Below are 6490 nucleotides of genomic sequence, written 5' to 3' on the forward strand. Positions count from 1 at the left end.
AAAAAAGAACAAAAAAGAAGTACCAATGCTTCAAAGCTCATTCACAATTCTAAGCATTTTACACAAAGAGGTAGACTAGAGTTAGATTAGTGAGTTTTGGGAGCATATCCAGATGGAGATTCCAAAACAAAGAAATTCATTGCGCATGATTTATTATTTCTAGGATATAGACTACCTGAGATTAATCAGATTTAGGATCAGATCCATTTAGGTGAAATTTGGAGATGAGCATTCAAAAATAAAGATTCAAACTGCTGAACCTGAGACCTATTTTTTAAAATTTAAATGAAAAAAAACATTTATCTTGAAACCCTTTATCTGTACATCAAGGCGTCTCCATAAACATTATATATGTTGTTTTAAATTACTTGTTGGTGTCAAGTTGATGTATAGACACCCATTTTCAATATTCTTTCTTTTTTTTTTGAGAGAGAGAGACCCATTTTCAAATTCACCTGTTCATATCTGTCATTAAGTCTGATTAGCCTTACTATCATTTATCTCCTACATGAATGCATAGCCAAGCTTCTTTGCTTTTTTTTTTTTCCTCCTTTTTTTTCTTTTCTTAAATGAAACGTACCATGAAGTTACTACCTTCTTTCTCTAGTTGCTTTTGATGAAGGTGCCAGTTGGGCCTGCCAGTGATGAGGTCTTTAATTGCCCGTACCGGAAATCAAGCTTCTTATCCTTCATAAAGGTTGGGAGTTCAGTACTGGTCTTGGCTGAAGGCTATCTCGTCACGCAGCACCTTATAACTTATGCACTTCTTTCTAATAAAAATAAAACATCAATGCAAAAGAAAAAGAAGTTAGATGGAATAATGCGACTTTTCTCCGGTCTCACCCAACGCTTTTCCACAATTAATATGCTACTCATGTACGCACAAGACGTTACATCTACTCTCTTATTTCCCATGAACAGTGGAAGAGGAGCACAGCTGTATCTTTACTTGGAAACAATAAGAACCTTGGAAAATCACAGAAAAGGTACGCTTTTGTGGCCCGCGAATCATCTCCTTGAGATATTGTGGTTAAGCTGTTGCTGTCGACCAACCGAGACCTACCAGAGTCCTTTAGGAAGTGGTCCATGCCCATCAGACCCCTCGCATTCCATCTCATTCTTGTCCCTCAACTTGGAGATTGTCTCCTTCCTCAAACTAGAAATGTACTTCGCTGACCTCACAATAGTATGTATCAGATAATGTTAGCTATTTGTTTTTCTTGACAAGTGAAGTGATTAAAAAACTAAAGCAGGAAGCAAGGGAGAACTAATACAAGATGGTGCCTTGAGCCAAAAAAGTAGATGACATTTCCAGTATATGAGATATATAGCACTTGTTTTGAACTAGTATGCATGGAGAAGCAATGTCTTTGTTCTGAAATGGAATACTATCTTGTGGGGAAGATGAGAGTTTGTTTGCAGATATCATAAGTTTAGTCATTTGATCTTATAGGGAGCGCTTCTTCATGCATAAGAAAGGTAAGTTAAATTGCTGATTCACCATAAAGTTATTACTGCTATGTTTGGAATAAGAATATGCAAAAAGTAGGCAAGCCTTTGTGAAAAAATACAGAACCTACCCCTCTTTAGTTCATAGTAATTTTTGTTATTTGTTACATATTTGGAGGATTTTAAGTGTTATTTTTTAAATTCTTAGATTATCCGATGGTTTTAAAAAGAAAGTATTGTTAATGCTAAACATGGAGTTATATATATATTCTTTTAGAGACCGGGAGGGTCGGAATTGCAAGTTGAGACAAACCAACAAGGTTATGATGTTAAACTACATGTAAATTAGAGAGGTTTACTTGATTCTTATAGACCCTTCAATTATCTATTCACGGCCTTTTTTTTGTCAATGTATTATCACATATTCTGAAAAAAAAAGAAAAAAAAGAAACAAATAATGGTGACAGAAAGGAACTATGAAGTTGAGGAGAGAAGCTCATCTCCATCAGAAATTATATAAATACATAGTTAGGCTCAATTAGCTTTCTTGGTCACCTGATTTTCCTTTTATTCCTTTCATTTTCACTTCTGTTTGAGATAGATTTTACCAACTCCATAACTTTGGGAGCATTTTACTGTGAGTAAAGAGAATCTAATTATGAAGCATATTCGTACTTCACCTCTCCGTAATTCATCCCTCTCAACTACTTCATCTTTGTCCTTTTAACCAATTACTAAATGAAGGTTTCTGCTATCTACTTCTATCTTTAATGTTTGACAAATATATTAAAATTGTAATTATGTCGAACTCATTCTTCTTCTACTTTCCTTTCATTTCCTTTTCTCTTTTTTTTTTTTATGTTTTGGATGCGTGGGTCTCCTTTTTTTTTTCTTTGCGGGGTGGGTGGGTGGGAGGCAAGTTTAATCAATTTCTCCAACCTAACTAGTTTTTAACTATGCATTATGTGTGATTTTTCTTTTTTCCCCAGAATATCTTCTTTCTCATTATTACAATATCTATTTATCCATGCAATAATTTCAATAAGTTCTGTGAAATATTTGATGTCACCATCAATTAGCTATGTAGCAGCTCATTGCATAGGATGTTGATAACTTCCACTCAATCATTCCTTTGATTCCCCTAAAAAGTAATTTGCTTATTTCAATGTTTTGTTTATCCTGAACCATCACATATAAGTTGATAATTAACACAATTTCTTTTTTAAGAGAGGATAATTATCACAAATTATGCTTCTGCATACCTATATGCATGCTTGTTTCTCTTTAAGACACATATGATAAAAATTTGTAAAATTATCATCAATAAGTTAAGCAGTTGAACCAGTGTGGAAGAAATGTTCAGATCAGCTCAACTGATGTCATGGTTGTTCCTCTTTTATCAGTGCATGTCAATGTCTAGACTAGTTCAAAAATAGTGATAAGTCAGTGCTTCAGCCCCAAACAAAAAAGCCTAGAACAATTTGATTCTATCTATGATTTAACCTCTGATACAGACATCGGTTTACTATAGAGACTATAGAGAGACGTAATCTTTTGAATAGTCGTACTTTGACAGATCTCAATGTTAATTCTTCCCTCCTGGTGAACACATAAGTATATGGCTGGAAACTCTGAGATCATATATACCTGCCTGTTTTGCTGTCAGCTTCACATATTGGTCCACATTGATAGCATGATGCACCCAATTATACTTCATAATTAAATAACTGAAGTCTCCAATCACTGAACATATATGGGATGATATCTTACAATTAAGTTATCTTTGTTGTTAGTTATAACAATACAGAAACATGGCTTAAATCCTAAAAAGAGTCCCTAGAAGATAGCATGAAACACAGTTTCCATAACTTCAAATAAGGAGTGCTCTAGGTCGCTGATCAAATCTCTTAAAGTCCATACAATTTCACTACCATGCACATAGAATTCCTAAAACACATTACTTTTGTAAGATAATATGATTACTGATGTTTCATATCCTGCAAAGGCAGTTCACTTAAAGATAAACTCTGCCGCAACGTAAACATCAGTATAAACAAAACCATACCTTCTGTGAACTGGTACTCTTCATGTGCCACATGTTAGCTGGTGATGAGATAATTCTGTGTGTGGAACGTTATACCGATGTTGATACAAGCTCTTGATTCGGCAAACCAGTACACTGGTCCCATGAGCACGCCGGAAGCTGGAGTCAGTTGATGGTATCAACCAGCCTGGGCTCTGCTGCGCTGCTTTTACCACCTTAGCTCTTACCTCCTGCCTTTGTATCCCTTATGAGTGAATCTACTACTGCTGCTTGACCTCCGGATTCTTCATTCGATGGACTGGGACATGAAAATAATATTCGAACATTCATCATGCTATTAGTTGTTTCGCTGAGAGCACAAAATCTTGTGGGCTTATAATTAACTAAATAGGAACTACTCATAGGAATTGAAAAGATTTGGTAAATTCATCTGCACTATGTTATTTCTTTCTCATGCACAGATATGTTCAGTTCCGTAGCATAAGATATGATGCTCTTGCTGATGCTATACAGAATTTAGCCTTGTATAACGGTTGTCTATACTTGTGGAGAGGCCAATGCAAAAACGATGTTGAGTTCATAGGACTTGGTTTTATGAGTGGGATTTCTATGAACACTCTAATAGAAATTCTATAAGTTATCTTATGTAAGCCTATAAAAATTTTTCAAGGAGGTGCCATAAATGTTAAGATACAATATTGATATTAATCACTAAAAAGAAAAGTCCTTGCTCTTTTAGGCCTTATACTCCAAAGGAGATTCCTTACCCTAATAATCAGGACTCCGTTTCCCCCACTGTTCTCATGTCTCCCTTTCAACTCGTCACTTTTGCCTAGCTGCCCAAGCCAGCCACCACCACACAAGGCCTTTTGGTGAAACCAGTGCCGAGAGGGCAACCTTTGGAGCCTTACAAGGCCACTTTAATGCTAAGGTCAAGCAAGGCGGCAGGGGTTTTGGACTTCATGAGAACAAGACTCTAAACTGCATGGAAAGAGACACTAAATGAACAGGACAGCTTCCATGTGCCCTCCGCTCGTGGCATGGACGTTAAGGGCTATATGAGTACCATACGAACTAAATCAAAAAAAGATATTCGGACTCTCTGGTCCCTGAAGCTTCCAAGAAAGAAAATTATAAGGTGACAAAGTACCACAACAACTAAGAGAGAGAAATAGGAGGGTGGTTGGAGATGCCAACAAGCTAACATGAATGAGGAGCATTGAAGTGAGGGAAGGCTCTTCCATGAGCTGGAGAGGAAGAGAGCAACACTTGTATACCTATAAATTAATTTTGGGGGAGGAGAGAGAGAGAGAGTTGCTGGAAAGGGAAATTTCTTTGTAAGGCCTTAAAAAAGATTACAAGGAGAATGTACCAAGAAAGAAGCCAAAAGGAAAAGAGACTTTGATGCAATCTCTACCTTCTTCTTTTACTTGCCTAACCCTAGAAGGACATGATAAGAAAAAGAAAAAAGAGCAGATATTTGTTCCAAGGCTTGGTGTCTTAAATGTTTCACATCGGCACTTCACAAAGTCAAATCAACTCTCTCATACAAGTTGATGTAACTTTCAGTAACAACGCATATATCTCCATGTTCATTGGCTATTTTTAAAGCCTCAATAAAAAATAAAGGAAGCCAAAGAATCAACTTCCAGATTCAGGTTGCATGTATGGGGGACGGAGATGAGCTATAAATATTCTAAGCTATATTTCCCTAGATTGATGCATGGAATATTGTAGAAAAATGCAAGCATGTATGTGAAAGATCCACAAATGAAAGAGATTACATGCGCATCCATGCTGCCCCATCCATACATGAATATGGAGATGGAGAGCTTGAGAGCAAAAAGGCGAGCAAAAGGTCAAAATCCGTACAATAGATCAAATCATTAGGTAGATATGAAACTGCCACTAATTTTTCTTTTTTAAAATATGTAACTTCAAGGTTGAAAGCCCTTATGAAACAGTTATAGGAGAAGTATGCTACAAGTTAAAAGAGCAAAAATATATAAAGATCGAAAGCGAAAGAAAGTCCAATAATAAGAACTCACAGGGAAGGATGGCAAGGTTCACCCCCCGAGGCCAGGATGCCAAAAGCAGTAACCATGTGTGAGAAACCAAAGAGAAATCTCTCTTCCGCTGCCTTCTTCTTCCTTCGCACATCTCCACTCCCTTGCCAAACAGCCCCATGTCACATAAATGAGAGAGATCACACCAGTATCAGAACCACAAACCATGATAAAAAAAGAAGAAGTGGCGAAATTATGGGCGCCCAGAAGATAGAAGTAATCAGCAAGGGAGACCAACCGTTTTGCTATCTCTAATCTCTCTCTAGGGTTTCTCAGGAAATCTGAGGAGGGATTTAGGGGGATGAAAGGAGTAGGGTTGTAGGGTTTTCTGGTGCTCCCATCAGCAGATGAAACTGCAACATGATCTGATATGCATCTTCTTCATCCAAGATCTGGAAGAAAGAAAAAGAGAGATCAGATCATGCTGGCAGCTTCAGCTGCTTGTGGTGCACCACATACCATCAAAGCAGTGGCCCTGAGAGGAGAGAATACACAAGAAGGAGAGGGAGAGAGAGAGAGAGGAGAGAAGAGAGGCCAAAAGGATGCCTTGGGGGAAAGGAGGTGGTGGGGGGAGGAGATATATAGAGGAAGAATGGGGAGTTGGGGTGGGTGGTGCTAATCTCTTTTTCTTAGTCTCTGGTATTTGTTGCGATGCCAAGGCTGAAAGGAGGCTAAGAATAACCAAAAAAAAAAAAAGTTGTGGTCCCATGAACAAAGAAAATATTGAATATTGTCATGCCAGGCCACCACCATGCAGTTAGGGTTTCTAAATTTACTGTGTGCTTTTTTAATTGCCTACAGAGGGGTCCTTCCTATATCACCCCATCCCACTCAACCATATGCTATGTAGAGGAGAAATGCCCAACCATGGTACCAAAAGGAAGCTCCATGCCATATGGCATAAGTGGATTGGAACATGCAGGGCTGTGGT

At 37.7% G+C, this 6490-nt stretch overlaps 1 long non-coding RNA gene across 1 annotated transcript; it reads right to left on the reverse strand.

Moving 5' to 3' along the window:
- Nucleotides 1-791: 791 nt before the first annotated feature.
- Nucleotides 792-6176, reverse strand: LOC103708135. The gene is made up of 4 exons (XR_604252.4): nt 5798-6176; nt 5542-5662; nt 3515-3791; nt 792-1172 (listed from the first exon to the last, which is right to left on the reverse strand). It is a non-coding gene; the product is annotated as an uncharacterized LOC103708135 (long non-coding RNA).
- Between the last annotated feature and the right edge of the window lie 314 nt (nt 6177-6490).

This window comes from Phoenix dactylifera, chromosome 16 (genome assembly GCF_009389715.1).
Source record: "Phoenix dactylifera cultivar Barhee BC4 chromosome 16, palm_55x_up_171113_PBpolish2nd_filt_p, whole genome shotgun sequence".
Lineage (NCBI taxonomy): Eukaryota > Viridiplantae > Streptophyta > Magnoliopsida > Arecales > Arecaceae > Phoenix > Phoenix dactylifera.